Source organism: Cylas formicarius, unplaced genomic scaffold, assembly GCF_029955315.1.
Source record: "Cylas formicarius isolate icCylForm1 unplaced genomic scaffold, icCylForm1.1 PGA_scaffold_2__14_contigs__length_35257938, whole genome shotgun sequence".
NCBI classification, from domain to species: domain Eukaryota; kingdom Metazoa; phylum Arthropoda; class Insecta; order Coleoptera; family Brentidae; genus Cylas; species Cylas formicarius.
The window spans coordinates 15,707,930-15,728,970 of record NW_026844319.1 but is presented as its reverse complement, the minus strand read 5'-3'; the positions used below and the strand labels follow the sequence as shown (position 1 = coordinate 15,728,970).

The 21,041-nt window shown below is 33.4% G+C and overlaps 1 protein-coding gene across 15 annotated transcripts in view; it reads right to left on the bottom strand.

Moving 5' to 3' along the window:
- Positions 1-14,837, bottom strand: part of LOC132698775 (disco-interacting protein 2) — a 236,299-nt gene extending 221,462 nt beyond the window's left edge. For 3 of the 15 annotated variants that reach the window (XM_060665017.1, XM_060665025.1, XM_060665032.1), the window contains exon 1: positions 8,702-11,071. The gene's annotated coding sequence lies outside the window, so the exon portion shown is untranslated. The other 12 variants (XM_060665030.1, XM_060665031.1, XM_060665018.1 and 9 more) reach the window with 11 other exon arrangements.
- Positions 14,838-21,041: the final 6,204 nt, after the last annotated feature.

The window sequence follows — 21,041 nt, the reverse complement described above, 5'->3', positions numbered from 1 at the left end:
GTCACATAAACATAATGTGTCAAAGTTATTTTTCTAAGTGCTTTTTTATCGTTTTTTTTATTAATATTTCCACGTTCATATCGTTAAAAATTGTCAGTGTTACTTGATGTTATAGGTAGTTGCTTTTAATCCTGGTTAATTAGAATTATTGAGTTCAGTGGCGCCAATCCGATATTATTCCAGAGAGACCCAATAACTCGTCAACGCTTGAAGATATCGACATGCGGCTTGAAGGTCTTTTCTAGAAAATTCTGTTCCGTTTTGTGATAGGTATGTTTTTTTATTAATAAGCAATAAGCAAGGAAAATTATTTTCAATGTTTTCTTTTACTCGCTTTAGCCTATACAATTTTTAACGCAAATCCCTAAAATTGGTGATTTCAGAGATAGAGGCGCTTGCCTTGATCATTTGCCCACCCTGTACATACATTTATTTATATATATATATATATATATATATATATATATATATATATATATATATATATATATATATATATATATATATATATATATATATATATATATATATATATATATATATATATATATATATATATATATATATATATATATATATATATATATATTTGCAGACGTTTCGCCAAAATCTCACTTGGCATCTTCAATGCTCGCGCTCCGAAAACACCAGTGTTCGAAGTATTCGACCGTTGAGCTAATAATCGTTATGCCTCTGCAATTATTACACAACTTTGTATCTCCTTTTTTGTATATAGAACCAATATATCCTAAATTCCAGTCCTCGGGTATTTGATCTCCGTATATACATTTATTGAATAGTTCTTCTAATAGTTCTGGTGCATTCCTTATTAGATCTATGGGTATGTCTCCGGGTCCAGAGGCTTTTTTATTTTTCGATTCCTTTAGGGCTCTTTTAATTTCAGTTATTGTGATTTTATGTACATGATCGTCTATGTTTATGTCTATATCGCCCATTTGGAATTCTGGCCTATTTTCAGATTTATAATACTTTCGCCATGTTTCTACCCCAATTAAGTTTAATTTACTAGTTTGCTTTGTACTTTTTCTTAGATTCTTTAGAATTTAGGATGTTCTTAGAATCTGCCTACTTCTTCGCATTTCTTTTCCCAGCGATTATTTTTACTTCTTTCGACTAGTCTTTTTGCTTCTTTATTTAGTTCTACATATATTTCTCTATCTTCATCCCTGTTAGTTGTTTTGCTTTTCCCTTTTGCGGCCCAAGGCTTCTTCTGCTGCCTCGTGTATATATCTTTTTATGTCGTTGTATAGTTTTCTCGCTGTCTGTTCCCTTCTTACTCGTTGTAGCTTGTTCGCTAACCTTAGTTTGTCATTTCGAAAACTGTGTAAGTTATATCTTCGTTCGACTTGTGTGTTATTTTTTTTTCCTTCATCCTCCCTTTTTATTTTGCTTTTTCTTCTGTAATTTACTACTAGTCTTGTTAATACTAAGTGATGATCTGAGCCGCATTCCAAATCCCGATATACCCTTACGTCCAGGTTATTTATTCTAGATTTTTGTTGAAACATACATTTATACCGTGTTCTAAGCAGAAAAAAATGATTTTATGCGATGCCCGTACACTTGCATTACCCAGTTGTGGAAACGTAAAATAAGTGAAAGTGGATAGTCTAATCCCTTTACATAACATTACAAAGGTTGAAAAGTGTGGGTTCCGTGCCCACGCCGTATTCGAGGTTGTTTTGAATCGAAAAAAATTTGATTACCTCCTCTGGGAAATAACAAGTGTCGCGGTTCCTCGACCTTTTACCGTCTTTGAAGATATTCGCGCATTACGCGCGCTGGCCCGACTGTAACCTGGCCCCGAGGATGATAAATTAAATTAAAAAAAAAAAAACGATTAAGAAGCCGTTAGTTTCGCGGAAAAGTCGGAGTCCACGAAGAAGTTGTGGCCAAAGCCCGACCGTCAAAATTCACGATTTCGTTGTTATGGTTAGTGGAAGATTTAAGGGAAACGAGGTGTAATTAGCGAAAGTATAGTGGTCATTAATTTAATTATCGTGGTAATATTTGTGTAATTTAAGGAAACTACGAGGTAATTAGGACAACTAAAACTTTGAAAAGAAAGTCAAAGAAAAGAAAAGAGCAAAACGAGCAATGGTTGATGACAAATGACAATGGGAACTACAAATAAAATAGGTGTTGAAACAGAGAACCCAAGAATGAGGCAGCAAAAGCAAAAAACCAAAAATAGGAAAAAAAATGTGAAGAATTCGAAAGGTAGATCGGAGGAACGACTGTTTAAAAATAGTGGAAAACAGTTAAGACGCTCAGGAATAATACAAAGGGGACATATCCATGATATCCAGTTGAAAGACGACGACAAACAAAATAACAAAGACAATCAGTCAGAGAGCAGCTAGAAAAGCTGGTACATAATAATAAACATCTGATACATACACAAAATGTATCATATAAATGGAACCTCTGTGAGCTCAATTTATAAGAAAGGGGATAAAAGGCAATGTAAAAACTACAACGGTAAAAGTGTAGCCAGTTGTCTAGGAAAATTTGTACAGTAAGATTCTAAAGTAATAAATAGTAGACAGAAATAGAGGAAGGAAGTAGCTTTCCCGATAATCCTGTAAGAACATTATTTTAATTATATGTCAAATAACAAAAAAAGAACAGCAAAGAATATCAATCTCATCTTTGCCGAAAATTGGGAAAACATATCTGAGCCCTTCAGTAAAAAGTGAAAAAAGTTGTTGTCTTTTATGTAACGCATTTAAAATATTTTCTGATAAGGAAATGTAAGAATATCAAAATCGAACTAATTATTATTGCGATCGATGAAGATAATGCCAAATATATGGATAGAAAACTTGAGCAAGAATTAACAAAATGGGATCTGAATATTTATATAAACAAAACTGAATTCTTAAACGTGTGATGCGGGACAAAATATTTTCAACTACAGCAGGGAATAATAATAAATTGTTATGCATACTTGAAACAAAGATAGGGATATACAAAAATAGATTGACACAGAGAAGACAATGTATACAATAGCCTAACCCTCTCTTCCATGGAGACCAAAAGTTACGTTAAGATCAAGAACTAAGATCTATGAAACATATATTTAACTAATAATGACATAAGGATCAGAGTGCTGACAAAGAACAAAGATAAATTTAAAGTGCAAGCAGTTGAAATGAAATACTTACGACGTTCGTGTTGAAAATCAATATGATGTTGAAACACGAATTAAGTCAACAGTCATTCGTATACCTAAGTTGAAGTTGAATCTGGAGAATAATGTCATGAGCAATCCCTTTCACCATCGGAAGAACATGTTTAGTTGGATTTTGCTGTCAGTTGTTTTGTTTATTCGTTAGTTAGCCAGATGAATACACTCTTATGGTAAACTACTAAATTCTGTAATTTTGAATAATTAAGTTTTATAAAAATAGACTTTCAGTTTTCGGTTCGAAAAATCACGTCTGATACTGAGAAATTTTCTGAAGAAATAGAACATCGTGCTATACATCTTATCTTAGGTAAGCAGTCTGATATGTTTAACTGGCCAAGAAAGTGGTGTGGGGTTAAATTTTCTATGGACCACTCATTTGAAGAGGTGTGCAGTCTTCACTTGAAAGAGTGAACTTAAAAATAGGAGTCTCCTCCGACGTACAACTCTTGATCTTGGTCTTGGATTTATTTATTTGTTGTGGACTATATTAACAAAACTGAAATATGATATGAACAACCAGTTTTGCCATATATCGATTTTCAATACCATATTTCAGAATTAGTTAGATTTTGGCTGTTGAACAGTATTACAAGAACAATAATATCGCTTCATTTGCAACACCCAAATAGTTGTTTATTGTTTTTATTTTTATAAGTGTTTTAAAATATTAATCTTAAGATGTATTGCAGGAAAGAAATGATGCAAGTTTTATTTCGATTCTAATGTGTAACCTTGCTACCTCTTATGAATGTTATTTTTGTTATCGACCGAAAACATTTTTTTAAGTTACTAGTCGTTTCTTGAGGTAGTTTCTTGTTAGAAGTCGCGATTTAGTGTACACGGGTCCACTACTGAAATCCCGTTCGGTCTAAATCAACGAAATCGCGTTACATAAAAGAAGTGGCGCGATACAAACCGAAAAAAAAATTGTTTATAAAATGCGCGTTTCGCAAAATACGACCGAACAATAAACGACTTGACGTGACCACAATAGAAAGTTTTTTAAGGCTTGATTAATAGGCTTCGTATTTGTAGGTTAAATGGAGGAGTAGTTCTTTTAGAATGTTTCGATATTACATTATATCCCAGACGATATGTTAAATAAACACTTGACAATCAATAGAGGATTAAGATCTCGTCTAAGGCGACGAGCTAATTAATTCTTAATTGGATATCAAGAGGTTGAAAGGCTCACTCCAAGCGCTTTTCAATTTTGTTCGTTGCTGCATATTACGAGATTAGGTAACACCGATGTAAGTGCTAAATGTCTTAACTTTTTAGGTAGAGTGGGCTAAATATGTGGGGAAAAATCTTTTTTTTATAATATCTAGGAAACCATTCTAAATGCATTTGTGCAATTTCGTAAATATGAGGGGTTAACCGGGGAGGAATAAATGTTACGGGAACTAGCGGTAATCGCCGAGGAATAGTGGTATTAGTCCAGGTACTATTACAATTAGTCAAGCCATTAGTGGCATCAATTATAATGATATAATTGGGCATAATGTTATTCTTAGCTTTTGTTATCACTGCAATTTGTCTAATATAACCCAAGAGGAAATGTTCAATCGATTGAACTGTAATGCTAAGGCTTCTGGAATTCATTATTACACCCAAGATTCGAACATTAACCGATGTGACAAAAACATATCTACTTACATATTGCTGGCTTAATTATTTTATGACATTTTATAATGTAGGCGCATTGTTGAGGGTTTGTTATAAAAAAATCATTTTATTTGAATTATTACGATGGTTTAATATTTCTTTATTATTCTCCTTCCTAATAACAAATTTTTAATTTTTCCTTTAAGCGTTATTTCGTAATCTAACTAACTTTATAAGCCTACCATAAATGTTCAAATATTAACGTTTTGGTTGATATAATACAAAAACATAAAATAAAGATATGTTTGTATTTGTTTAAAAAATAAATATATTTTTCGATTTTCAAAACTGTTGTAGGATTCGAATTACTAATGGCCTCCTTCGAGCAACAACTTTTTCAGAATTTTTCTCGGTATTTTTATGCAGGGTGTCAAAGTAATATATCTTGATTATTATTTGTTTTAGAGAAAAATGTTAGTTACAAAAGTTATAGACGAGGCTAAAAGAAACAATTTAAAATTATTTTCAAATATACAGCGTTCATAGACACCAACTATTATTTTTTAAATGTATATTGCATTGCTAGTTACTCCCTTTTATTATAAACAATCACTCACTGTAGGGCTGTTATGGTCTAAAAAGAGACGCTCTTTCCGAGAGTTAAATTTTATTGTGCCAACAATTTTATAAAGTGGTATTATACTTGTCTTGAATTTAGTTCGAATCATTTATATAGGGTGAGTCAAAATGAAATACATTAATTATAGTGAAAAAATCAAATGGAACTTGTGGAAAAAAATAAACAAGTACATTTTTAATTTTGTGAAAAAAATGTTTTCTTTCTCTTAACTAATTTAGAGATTCTGCCTTTCTTAAAGCCCAAAATATTATAGAACCACAAAATAATTTCAAATAATATTTTCTGCGGGGGCATGTTAAAGACCAGGTGTATAAAACTGCTCCCACAACAAAAACCTTCCGAAGTGTTAGTCATGAAATGTTGGCGAATAGTGTCCAATCCTTTAAACACCGTATTAAAGTATATATCGAAGTCGGTGGGAGACATTTCGAGCGATAAATAAAGTGAAACTTAATTAAACAGTTCTTTTTTACTTTGCAGTCCTGTTTTTAGTTTTTAAGTGTTTTTTCGATTAGCAATATAAATATTACATTTTTAATATTATCCCTAGCGTGAAATACTGTTTAAACTGCTTTTCCAAAGTTGCGCAGTTTATAATTTTATTTTTGTTTAAATCTCGGATTTAATAAATTATTTCCGCATTGCATTTTTTTACTTTGTTCTTAATATTTCGTGATATTTTAACACGGTTTGAAAATGTTCAGTATTTCCGAAAACACTCAGTACAGACCATAACGATCATATTAATGGTATAATATATATTAAAATAAATAATTTAAAAAATGTATAAATTTGATTTCACACATATTTATGAATCACCCTGTATATTTCAAAATAATTGTAAATTGTTTCTTTTAGTCTCGTCTATAACTTTTGTAATTAAACAAATAATAAACAAGATACATTTCCTTGACAAGCTATTTTGACACTTAGAGTTCTTCTTAAATAAATGTTTATTCTTATTAACATCGGAAGTATTAGCGGACTGACTAAGAAAATTAGTAGGTACTAGAGAATTAGAGGCCAATAGAGGTATTTGCAAAGGAATTTCTGAGCATCAGAAGTATGTTTATTAAAGGAATTAGTCGAGGAATTAGTTATCTAAAATTGGAAACTTAAATAGAGGCGTGAGAGATCCATTATAGCCGTTTACCCCTCGGGCAACTCCGTTTTGTTTATCATTTTTTAGGTGCACAACCTTTTTTTTAAATTTTTAACACTGTCTTCAGTGCGCCATTTATACCGCATGCTTTTGAAGAAAATAATAGTACGCCACTGTTCATGAAATTACTGGCCACTCAAATTTCTTAATTTCGTACCATCAATATTGCATGCAGACGTATTCCGTACAGTCTCATACGAAACAAGTATTTGCTGTCTCAAATCTTCGAAAGAGGAAAGAGGCGTAGATTTTCAAGATGACCCCTAAAAAGAATTTTAGACTATTATTACGAGAAGAGGCCTTCTGCCTTCCTCTACATAATTCTGGACGATTCCAGAAACTGAAAAGAAATTAAATTAACTGAATGAAAGACTAAAAATGTAATTAACATTTTTCGCATTTAGCTGATATGGTTGTGTAAAGAAGAATGATATGAGTAGTCCATTACAATTCTCTCAACTCATTTTAAAAAAATAATAAAATAAATATGCAGAAGCTGTTTTTTTGTAATAGTACTACGTCGGTAATATAAAAAAAAAATGAAAACATTATTTTTCGCCATATTTGTAGAATGGCTAGTATTAGGGCTGGTCAATTGACCACTTCTTAATTGACTGATCAACTGACTACTTTTTAATTGACTAGTCAAATTCTATCAAAATGTTTGAAATGACAATTGTAGCGTGTTATTCATCATTATTTAATAATAATGTGTTATAATAAATTATTATGCCCCCTCTTCAAGGAATACCCGAATACGACACGCTCGATCCACTCCATTTAGTTCTCAGAACGACACGATGGCGACGTATCTCACAATATAAATAAACATAAATTTCATTGTATTTTTAAAATTATTTCGGTCGATGGACTGGTAAATTGACACAAAAAATATTATCGGTCAGTTCCACAACCCTACCAATGACTGGGTTTTGAACCACCGTTTCTATATCAAATTACCCTTTATTTTAAACACGGAATCAGCTCCTTAAGTTTTTCGAATTTGGTTTGAAATATGTCTAGAGAGGTTAGTTAAATTAAAAAATATTTTTTTAGTATCTATTACAAGAAATTACTTTCGACAAATATTGGATTTGCTAAGATTACTATCTTGTCTGCAGTCAGGTTGATTAATTAATTAGGCAATCAATTAATAGCAAAAAGTAAAAATAGCAAAGGCTCTTAAAATGAGCTGAATACCATTATGGAACACAGATATAATTATTTTCCCACGCATATAATTAAAGCCAAAAACAGAGCGGTACAATTGCTACCCAAGCAAATGCCTATTTATGCAAATGACCTAGAGCTCAAAATTTCTTTCCGCCTACAGCAATATATTTACTTTTTTCTTTTGTACTAAAATATGTTGTTTATGACTTTTTCAATTTTTTAAAATACAGTAGTAAAGGATATTGTGTGAAGAAAAACGCCTCATTTCTTTTTTAAATTGGCAAGTTATTCCTAAACATATTTTTGGTATTCCCACAACCCAATATTTTTGTTGACTTTCGATTTCTGTCGGTATACTTTTGGAATATAAAAGTAGGGTCTGCAGGATCCAAAATAATTTGGAGTTTTGCATTTTACAAAAACGGCTAGTTTTCAATAACCGGATTATTTCTCGCCTTATTGGTGGCCAACTTTCCCAATATGACTCTCGAAGACTCCAGGGTGGAGTTACCGGAAGATTTCCAAATGATGTTTTCTGTCATAAGCTAACGCAGTTTAACGCAGAAAAGTCTAAATATACGACACCAGTTTGAAAATATAGACTGCAGATAAAATAGTCGGTTTATCTAAATAACAACAAAAACTCATTTATGTAAAAAAAAACACACGCACGCGCTAGGAAAAGCCTTGAAACCGATGCAAAATAATTATGCAAAAATTAACAGATCAAAGTCTATTTGGGCTGAAAAAACTATTTACATATATCACCATTTTTATTCGGTGCTAATTTATACGTACGACGTATAACATTTTTCGCATTTCTATCGATAAGGAGCGAACGACAGTTGACGAAAAAAACCAATCCGACCAAATATTATAAAGTAACCAATAAAAATGCACTTACCAAATTTAATACAATTTCGGTAGTAATGAAGGTATCCCTTTTAGTCACGATTATTAACCACTTCACTGTTTGTCTAATTCAATGTACACCACTAGAGGTCGATGATGCGCCAGACATCAACTGGAATTTTGCATTGGTTTAGTTGAAACGGTGGCTTATCTGTTTGGTTTTCGTTTTCTATCGACCCGATTAATAAGGAGCGGACTTTCACGAAATTAAAAACAAAATTACCCCAGTCAATTAAAGTATTGCGACACACGTATTACCGGTTGTCAAAGCTCAAATCCGATCCGCGACCACTTATTTATATACAGCATGGACTCGCTTTTTGGAAATAATATCTATCAGTTGATCAGAAACCACTTTTTTTCACCAACAAAATTCCATATAAACATATCTTTTAAAGTACTTCGTTTTCAAATCATAATTTTGTATCAAATTTGATTGGTTTGGTATTTCTTAAAATGTTTGCCAGTGCCGTACTGAACTTCCATTGACTATTTGAAAAAAAGTATACCCAACTTCTCTCTTTCCAGCTCTCTGTATATCATATGAAAAGAGAACGTTTATTATTTTATTTTGTGGGAGTTTCATAGATGTAACAACTTAACCATACAGTAATCAAATAGAGATGGGAAAGAAAAATGCATGGTAGGCATTAATTCTAGAGCAAACACTCACATATTCCCGACATCTGAACAATGCACTGACAGCAGGAACTACTTTTTATGTAAATGGTCAATATGCCCAGTCCAATTGAAATTCTCGTCTATTAACCCTATATATCTAATTTTATAGACGGGTCCAAGTTATGTGCTACTGATTTTTATTGGAATTGGTTCAATAACTTATCTTGTTATACTTGTTTGAAAATTATGTAATTAGTCTTTTCTAAATATAGGACTTCGAGATGCTCTCTGCCGTTCACCGCGCAGTAAACTACTACCAAAATCACCGAAATCAACTAGGGAATCCAAATGTCGTAGCATCAATTGTGAATCTTTCAAATTAAGGACATACATTCAAACCATAGAAAAAGATTGGTTATTTCCTTATACAGACTATTTTAGCACAAAATTTGTTAAAATAGGTGCCTATCAATTGTTAGAATCTACAGCCAATAACTTTGTCCACCCAGTATTTGCGTGTACCCTATTCGCCGTAGGTATTTTGAGACACTAGTGGTTAAAAATACATACAAGAAAGATTTTAATAATTTTAAAAATTGCACATTAATAGAAGAGATAAAAAAAAAACAGCTCTCTTAATATTTAAAAACAACACTCATGCGGTATAGTATATAGTCATATTACCCTTCTGAAATGACGTGACGCTGGTTTCAAATAACGTATTTCTTATATTATTTATATTTTAGAAATGATGTTGCATTTGAAACTCGTTCAATTCCATTATCAATTTGCAGAAGGAGTCCATTTTTAGCTTGTTCTTTTTCCAATTTAAAAAAAAAAAAACAAAACATTCAGAACTATTAACTGTGATTGCTGATTATGTCTTCGCGGTATCTTGCAAAAGTTTATCAAGAGTCACAAGAAATCAATATCAATTTTGACGAATTTATTCTGAGACATATAATCAAAGTCGACATTGACCAAGAATCGTAAACCTAATAGGATTGCCCAATCCCATAAGACATACGTTCGCCAAAATTATCGATCGCACGTGGTCGCTTGTGACGTAAGCGAAGTCCTCTAACGGTTTTTGTGTATTCTGTCAATGCATTTGAAGGCGTATGTATTTTTGTGTTCTTTGAACAATTAAAATAATTTAAACTAGTGAGTAGTGCGCTTATGTTTGTGTTAATTGTATCTCTGTAAAAAAAAACTTGGACAAAACAGTGTTTTAAAGCTTTAACAAATACTTTAACATTGTATGTGCTTGAGTGGCGAGAACTGAGAAAAACAGTAGTTTTAAGCTTAAACAAAGACTTAAAAGTTTTGTGTCCGTGCTGCTTATTAGCGGTGTTATTGTTAGGAGGTAATCTCAAAATATTACACATAATAATATAGGAAAAGGTAAGAAATATTTTTTTTACAAAACTGCTGTTCCCATCCTATTATTATTTAACCAGAAGCCACCAACAGAAGCAGGATTATCTAAGAAGACGAAGAAGTTCAGCTGGTATTGTCTGAGCTTTTAGCAACAACATCGAATGCCACAAGTGAAATTCTAGAGGAAAATCCATCTCCAGAACTCATGCCAGAACCCCGGCCAGAAAACCTTTGCAAGATGATATCCGCAGAAAAAACATTAGAAAGTATGGTAAAATTGTAAAATAAAGATTTAAGTATATGTAGTAATATGTATTTTTATATCATGTATATACGAAGGTACATATAAATACATATTAATATTTACCTACCACCTATAAATTATTATATTATAAATATATTAAATACATATAAATATGATATAAATATATTATTAAATGAATTATGTATGCCTAATATATTTTTTGTTTTTTAATGTTCTTTAATATATCCAAAAATGGGGATTTCTAGTTTTAAGTGTTTGTTGATTTTTGTATATTTAAAATGGTAGAATGCCGTAAAACAAAAAGTTTAACATGTAAACATGTGTTCGCTAGTTTTATGTATTTATGTGTAACAATATTTAATTAACATATGTATTTCAGGATAATACATATAAGCCAAACTTGATTGCAATAGTATTATTTTTACCCTACCTGGGACCCTACCCTACGCTACTTCCCAATAATTATTAAATAAGTACTAAACCGATTTAATGTTGACATTAAATGAAAATAACCAGTGATTATTCAAACAAAATGCTATATTAGCTACTCAAAATACTCAAAGTCCATCAAAACTCGGGTCAGTTTCAGATTATTTCCATGCATTTACATAGTAAACGCACCGATACAGGACTTCAATTACGTCACAGCCTGCGAGAGTTTTCGCATTACACTTGCGGACAAATTTGGCGGATTAAGCAATCCTATTAGGTTTACGAAAAATGACGTCATTATAGAAAAGTAACGCGGCGACTACACCTCGGATATGTGAATGTGCTTCGAAATATATTGCACATATATCCTTATTTTAATTTATACCATCACTTGTTGCTCTAGGGCTATTCTCGAAAAACTATAAAAATACAACAGCATATCAAAGTTTGACATCTACACTTTTAGAATCAAATTCAGTAGATCAAACCCACTAAAATGATAAACTTTCAAAACTTTAGGTCCATACCTTGTACAGCATGTGGTTCCCTTACGAGGAGTTTCCTGACATATTTTTATATAGAAAAGCAGGGCTTATTTTGGACGTAGAATCTGCTGTTGAAGTTCTTTTCTTAGAAATTTGAAAAATTGAACTAGTCTTTTTCTATATTTTATTTAGGCAGCTTTTTGCTGACAGTAAAATAGAAAGTATTTTTTATAAAATATTAAGCGTATTAACATGCTGCCAAAAATCAATTATAGAGATCTTCTTGCTTAGGAAGTTTGGGCGTCAAATCACCGAAACGGAAAGTTGTTGTAGTTTTTTGCCTCCAACGCCTGCCAATCGCTGCCGTACTGTCCAGGCATCTCCAGCAATACAAAATCCAGGACTTTTGCGAGAACGGAAAATTTCCTGTCGTCTTCGTTTGCGTTTCCAGATTCCCCAGTAGCTCATAAACCTGAATTGAAAATTTTCGAATTTGAGGGAGGTTTTTTTTAATGATGGCACCGTTAAACGAAACAATGCTGTCGGCTTTTGTAAATCGCACATGTGCGTATCATAGCGTTGTCCACGACCGTTAACTTTTAATATACTTCCAAAGACGGACAAACAAAAACACATTCGAGGAAGTCAATGGAGCTTCAGGCGTAAAAAAAAAGTACAGGAGCGTACATTATATTTGCGGTAAATAGAGACATGTGTGAATAGTAGGGTTGGTGGTGAAATTGCTTCGTTTCCTTTTGGCAACCCCAATCTTTATGGAATTGTCAAAAAAAAGCAATTTTGTTTCCGAGAGGCACGTGTTTAAAATTCGACAAAAGACACGAGTCAAATGATTTTTCAGAGGAAGCAGTAGCGTAACATTTCTTTTATTAACCTCATTCAGTCGAAAACGGTCATGGTGCAGATGTAGAGAGAGAAAATGACCTCAAGTTTTACTAATCCATAGTTAAATTTGAACCATGGCTTAAATCGATCTAAGCTGTAGAAAATTGTGTTAACCTTGAGCTATCTTCAGTTGACAATAGATGTGCAGGAACACATCGTATCACATTGTTTTTTGGGTCACTGTTGAAAAAAATTTGGTTGTGGCCTCTAAGAAGTTCCAAAAAGTTGCGAAGTTCTGTCGGAATCAAATCAGTTTTGTAGGTATTTTACAGAGAATTTCTTGTATTGATCAGTCCTTTCAAACATTATCATTATGGTTTTACCACCTGTTGTTACAGTGACAAAGTAGACTAAAAAGTATTCTGAAAATTTTTAGTAAAGCTGAAGAAGAGCTCCTGTTGGATAAAGCAAAAAAATATTTTTATATATTTGGAAGTAAATATATGGATCCTTTAAGCAAGAGAGAAAAGAAACATTGGTGCAAATAATGCCAATCGGATTCTTTTACAAAATAAATATTAAAACTTGGAGGAACAGTCTATGTATGTTTGTAGTGTCCCGCCAGAAAAAAAATCCAAACAAATTAGTGCTTTTCAGGTTTTCCCGAAAACCTCCGAAACTAATCGGAATTTTCTCGAATTTGAATTAAATACCTAATTTTTAAATTAATTTTTTTATCGGACTTTGTATGTCTTACGGTTTCCGAGATCCCAATGGTCCACCTCGAATTTGGGATACCCGGTGCAGGGAACAGATGGAAAAGATATAAAATTGACTTGCAGGTAAGAAAGCTATAGTCAAATCGCTTAACCCCTAAAATTCCGGAATTTTACAGAACCGATGTTTAACCCAATTTTTTCTCCCTGGACTTTGGTTATCTTTTGACGAAGTTTAATACAAAAGTAGTTAAACTTTGTAAATAAGACATTTTTACTTAGAGCATTTAGGCCCTGTATCTTGGAAATGAAGGATTTCAGATATGTTCATATTCATTTTTCTTTAAAGGCGCTGTCACAGTTTGACACCAAAAAATCCGGGTTCACCATCTATGCCATGGCAGCTGTTTCTCCTCTTGTCCACAGACTCAAAGGACAGATCAGGGAATCAGTTAAGTAGGTCACAACAGCTGCACTCGATAACCAAGACCTCAGTCAAGATAAAACCGTACACCGAACGAAAGATGGAGGAAAAAATACAATTCTCTCAAATGTCGGGAACTCTGCGACGAGTACCAGTTCATTAGAGCGAGAAGCGAATCGAATTCGTTTAACTAAACTATTACGTGAACAAAATCGGCGACTGAAACCGAGAGAACAACACCGCCAAAAAGTCAAACCACCGAACAACTAACCGATACGACAGGTGTACTGTCCAATTCGAGAGGTCCCTAAACCGCGGGAAAAGCTACGCGATCGGCAACACCGCCACCGGTTCTGAACTTTGCTTCAACATCATCTATCTATACAAGCAAAGCGCGCAACTTCTAAATTGCTTCAACGAGTGGACCGAACACATTTCACACATTGGACGATCGATCACCGGCAGAAAGAACGGCACAAGGATAATCCGAAACCGAATAAAATACCTTGAGTTAATCACCGGTGACGCGTATAACCAATACTTTGTCTTTGCGCTGATCTGAGTTAAAAAAAAAATCGCGACGGAATGCGCTGGACCTGCCTGCGCGCCACACCGGTTTGACTGAGGTAACAATTCACGTTTGATCGTGTTGGTGCCGTGCTGCGGGATCGGAGGGGGGTGGGGGGAAGAGAGACCGTGGAATACGGGAGAGAGTGATGCTGCGACGCGAAGTACCCGCGGAGGACCCCGGTACCGCCTACCACGAGAGACCCGAGAAGCTAGAGATCCAAAATAACGCAAGCAGTGTTGGTGGCGGTAGCAGCTTTGACCCGGGCAGAGCGAGGGCTACAGATTTACCTAAAGATAGAGGAAATCAAAGTGGTATTGATACGGCTCATGGAAAATATTTGTTAAGGGACTTGATTTAGATTGCTTATATCGTTGCTACAGGGCGTTTTACGACATAGCTACAAATAAAATTTATTTTCTCAAAAAATTAAATGCATTTCGATACCTTTAACCCAATCGTCTAAGATCCAATAGCGATCAGACATAACTTATTTTCTCACAAACGAAACCTTAAGTTCTCAGCAGCATCTCGTGCACCAGGTGAGAAAGGTAACTCAAAATAAGAGTTATTTAACTTAAATTTATACGGCTGATTTTTATATATATTATGTAGAATATTAATTTGAAGTAGTATCAAAAGTGTCAGACACTTTTCATGGGCCAGACGCTTTTAAGCTTCTCAAAAAATAAATGAACTTCACTTGCATCTAGTAAAAAGTTATATTTAACCAGTCAGACAAACGGGAATGAAATTATTCAGCCGAAATTACGAGCGTGAGAGCATTGTGTGCATGCGTCTCCAAGAGAAAAATTCAAATGTACTCAGAATACTTACTGAGATAAAATAAACTTCACCATTAAGGAAATAATGAGTAAATATTAAAATGAATTAATTTACTGCGTATATTTGGAATAGGACATCGGAAGATTTGGTAAATCGTTAGCATGGCAGAGCACCCAAATTGTATCAATGTTTTTGTATAAATGCAAATTTCCAGGCAGTGTTTCTTCAGCTTCATGAATAGAAATGTATAAACAATCAGTCATCTTAGGTTTTTTGATGTATGGTCTCAGTAACCTCTACTGTTTTTCGTCGTGTTTTTCCTGAAGTTCTATGTTCTTCGCTAGTGTAAGATGACCAATGAGTGTCGTGTAACGTATCCTTCCCACTTTTGGTTTCCACAAACCGATCAAATTTACAAAACGCAACTTCAACACATAGATTCGAATTTAATTTAATTGCTTCATGACATATAGTTGACTTCTGCATTGTGTAATAGGTAGCTTTAGTTTCCAGCTCCTCAATCCCTGGATAGCTAATGCAATGGCAATATAAAACTATTCCGAGCATTCCCGTTACTTCCAACAAAAAGAGTAAAATAAAATTGAGATGTCTTCCGGCACTGAAACTTTACCGTCCTCAAGGTCTTGTATTGATAAATTATTTAAAAACTTTTTTTCTCAGTTTGTAGCACTGATTTTCTCAAAATTTATTAAGCTTTATTAAGCTCTACTAAGAATGTTCTATTTTTTAAATTTTCTAATAACTCCTCATCAATGACGGTACAAGGAACAAGTAGGTTTTTCTTATGACACATTAGAAACTTGAGGTCCTTCATAAATCCCTTGTTGATTTTATCCTGTAAGTTATGAGGAGTGAAATTACCCGCAACTTCTTTACAGTTTCCTACTTCCTCCTTAGAAGAATATCCTAATTGATTTTTTCAATTAATTCCACTAAATCTACCTTTTCATCATTCAATTTCTTTAAGAAATTGCGTTTATCACACGCATGCAACGGTAATCTTTTCATTTTAGATCATTTAGTCTTTTGGTCACAGTGTATACGTCTGCTTTCTGACTATATCCACATTACTTTCAGGCGAAATATTTTGAGAACCGAAATTATCATCACATTCAGATACCACAAAAGCTTCTTCAAAATCACGTGATACCGGTACAACTGATTCTAAATCGACACTTGACTCCACATTTGACGCAAGACTTGTTTCAGGTATTATAGTTTGACACTAGTTTGATGCATCCGGAACTGTTGTATTATTTTGTTGACTTGACGTAGACTAAAATTACAAGGTTGGCTTGATGCCGATGCAACTGATGTATTTTCAACAATACTCGACTACTTTTTGCATTTTTTGGTTTTATGCAATTATGTTTAGAGATTTATTAAAAAAATAGGTGAGGATACAAGAAAATTTCATTATTAAAATTTTTGAAGAAAGCTTATTTTTATAAAAAAAAATATCTAAAGTCAATATTATGAAAAAACTAAAAATTAAATTAAAATATTTTTTTTCTAATTTGTAAATTTCTTTTAACTATAATAATTTTAACGGAAAGGCGCTCAAATTAAACACTTATTATCTTAAGTTTCAAAAAAAGCTTAAAATCCTTTCATTTTCTTTAAGTAATGCTTCAAATTGGGAGCTACGGACGTTTTCTGGATTTTAGTCATGGGTCTGGGATCGAACGAATGTTTTCAATGGATTTTAGCCGCTGATAGCTTTTTGACACACAATGAACGATACTTTGCAAAAGGAGTAAAAACAACGAGAAGTAATCCAAATATAAAAAATAACCCAAAATCATACGCTTTTTAACATTTCGATGTCGGCCATAGGCGTGCGTAAATTTTGTGCAATAAAATTATTTTTGATTCCTATCGGAATTTTCGCAGAATATTGTATGATTTCGGGGCATTTCGCATGATTTTAATAATTTTTAATAACTACCATAATTTCGGAGCTACTAAGATTTGCAAATTAAACTTCTTTGGTGGCAATAGGACTGACGAAGGAGCTGTCTCTATTACTACGCATATTATACAGGAAAAGTTAAAAAAGAAAATGTATATTATACACAGTAGGAACCATAAAAAATATTAGCAACTTTCTTTGGAATTTTTAAGTGCTTTTGCCTAAAAATTCGACCTGTTGCACTAAAATTTCTAAATTTAATTGCATTGTTTCCACAAATTCAACCATAAGACAGAGAGGCAAATAAAAGTTGACTATATGATTTTAACTCTTTTTGACTTTAAACACCATCAAAAGGTTTGGGATAAGGTTTGTAAAAATTAGTTCCCATTGTAATAAATAGTTTTCAATCTCGTTAGCAAAATTTGCGTTTGCTTAGTATACTAAGAGAAAACTATTGAGATTTTAAAATATCTTACTTACGATTTAAAACTACCTATCATACATATCCTTACGTTTTTGGTTTTGGGAAGATGATACCATGATGATAAGAACGTACAATTGACAGATGGTCCTAAATCATAAGAAAAATGTAAAATCTAAACAGCTGAATTTCAGCCGACTGTGTATGGACTTTTTGGAATTATTACGACAAAATAATTGAAAGCAGCCCTTCCTCATGAAGAGGTTTAGGTTAAATGAAAAAAATAAAAATAAAACTCAAAAAAACTCAACTTAAAAAAAAATTAAAACTCAAAATCAATTATATCAAAAATCACTATTTTTTTTCTAGTTCTAATGCTTTAGTCAAGCAGGTAGATTACAAAAAAAACTATACATTTATATGGCCTACTTGATGAAATTTGTAAAAGAAGATACAGAATTTGTTTCGCCTCCCCGAATTAAATAAATTATCCAAATTAAAAAACCTCTATGAATGTGTAGCTACGTAGCGAAGTTTTGTAAATATACACCGGGTGGAATAACACCTAATCTAGGAATCTGCACAGAATATTAAAAAAACTTAAAAGCAGAAGTTGTTTGGATTTTCGTGAACAACTAATAACTTTCTTATTTTAAATGGACCACTCTGTTATATAGCCATTTCTGAATTCTTGGCGTATTTCATATATAACAGCCTATACATAAATCTTATCGTCTAGATCTAGCTGTCCACTTGTCCTACTGAAAGCCATTTGTGATCGGCCATTCGCATTTTCTATTAAATAAAATGGTTTATCGGAGTTCTGAATACTCAAAGCCTACAAGACTCTTTGTTTAGCGCTTACGGTTCGATAATATAACTTCTACATATTGTTACATTTATTATTTATTCCAATTTAACCATTTCAAAAATTAAACACTACACAGCGTCATATAGGCTGATAACTTTGTACCGCATTTTCATTGGTTTACACAATGATGACGTTAACCGTCGCTCAATATCGTTCGAGATTTTGCCGAATTCGGAAGTGATTTTGCTGATTTTCATTGAATTTTGTATAGTGGTTTCCAAGATTCCGCAATAATTTCGCATGATTGTAGCCGACTCTAAGTAATAATTGATGCTACCCTATTCTAGACGCATATACCGACGTTTAACACGAAATAATGCCCGAATCGATTCGAATCGATACTATGTTGCGTAATGGTCGAGAGTAACCTGGTGCAATGGCGGGCCACGCCTGTATATAGCGGCCCGGCCGCAAGAATCTCCGTTAATATTCGGGCTACACGACGACAGCAGCAACGGCATCGGCACGGTGTCAAAGACCCGGCGCGATCTCTCGACTTGCATCTGTTCGGGAGAGGAGGACTCTCGCTCGGGCACCGCGCTGTAATACTCTCTTGCTTCGGATCTGTCTATAAATAATTCGATTACACGCGGTCGCCATATATTACGGCAACTATCGTTTTACGTCCGATGGGCAAACCAAAAAAAAAAAAGCGGTCTCACGGTACTGCTTCTAGGTCGGCACACAGTTCCAGAAAGGCACAGTTGGATCACTCCGAACAGGTCAGAACAGGTTCCACAACTAGGGAGCTGAGTGGTGTTGGAGCATAAAGCCATGCCAATGCTATTTGTTATATCAACTGAGACGTTTGGTTCTGGTTGTCCCCATGAACCAGAGGAAAATTAGACTTAAAACAAAGAATTAAACAATTGATTGTTTTCAGCCCATTCCTTTTTTTTTTATCCATAATGGCTTTTTTAGAAAACAAAACAAAACTTGATCATATCACCACTGAAAGCACACATTTCACAGTTAAATTTGCTATCAAGAATTCCACAGAGTTACTAATATGAATTCATGTTCATTATTTAATTTAAATGTTGTTCCTTAAAGTAAGGGCCAATTAGTTTCTTAGATTGTACAAATAACATAAGCTACATTTGGTAGGATTTACTTCGAGTCTTCAACGCACTTGATATCTTTGTCAACGATTTCTATTGCCTCCTGGAAATTTTCCGGAAAAAATACTACTCAAGTTGCGTGTATAGATATTAAAAGGGAGAGACCCTAATATTGAGCCTTGGGGTGTCCCACACGGGATAGTAACATTAGTTGTCTCTCCTTCAGATGTTGCAATAAACTGAAAGCGGTCAGTACAGTAACTACGCATAAAACAGAATACGACACCTTTAATTTGTTGGCTTATTGGAGAATACGGGTTTCAATTCATCCATTGTTGTGATATTCTTTACTACTTTTTAAATCTAAAGTATCAGTTCGATTTATCTACACCCATCGACATTCAATTCTTGTTTAATGGTAAAATTTTCATTAATTTTGTCAGGATTATTTAAAGTCAGGAATATCAATTTCGTTACGTTTGTTTACAATGTTTAATTAATTCTCTTAGTTTGCTCCATAATTTTTTTAAATCCGATTTATTTGCATTAATGAAGTGTTCAAGATATATATATTAGTTTGGTTTCTAATCTGTTTGTATTAGTCGCGTTGTATTTTATTTTTATATTTATAAGCTTTATTTTAATTTAATCATCAGATTTATGATATCTGTCAACCACGGTTGCTGTTTATTACCCTTTCAGGCGCTAACACAAAAATATATATTGTCATCAATATTCTTTAAATATTCAGTACAAATAAGGCTTTAACCAGAAATCGATGATCGAACATAAATGCTTAACATTACCAAATATCGCTAAACTATTCATTTTATGTAACAAATTAGAGCAAAACTATTTCGAATTCAATAACTAAAAACTATAATACACTTATATTAATGGCGATTAATATGGAGTAAGTCTCCGAACAAGTCGTTAAAATCTCTTGGATATGTCGTGGCGTGCAAAAGTTTGACTGCATAATGGTGACCGGCTCTTTGAAAACTACGTCATGTAGGGTAGAGCTAGAAGGGCTCTTTGTCTTAAATGGGAACCACGATGTATTCTCTACGTTCTTATGACTTACGGTAGTTCTCCTAAGACAGTAAGTGCTCTATACCAATGACTGCAAGCGAAGATTTTTATTTTTAGTAATATATTGATATATGCCAACGAGAAGCTTGTAGCGAGACTCGCGCAGCTAAACAGACAATTGCCTCCGTGAAGGTGTGCTTCGAAATCCTTGACTGTTGAGAAACATTGATAAGACTGGCAGAATGTCTGTATCGACTGTGTACCTGCTCGAATACGTATTGACGACAATGAGAAAGTTGACAGACTGGACGAAGAAGCGTATTGAACGAATTGACACTACAGGATCGAGGATCGTAATTGAGGGAATCTTTAATCCTCAGGACCAAACTTGTAATTTCAACCACCTTCATGTATCATATCTTAAGAAGAGGTAGAAAATTCCAAATCACCTCATAACTCCTAACCAGCTGCGCACCACTGAGGATTAAGAG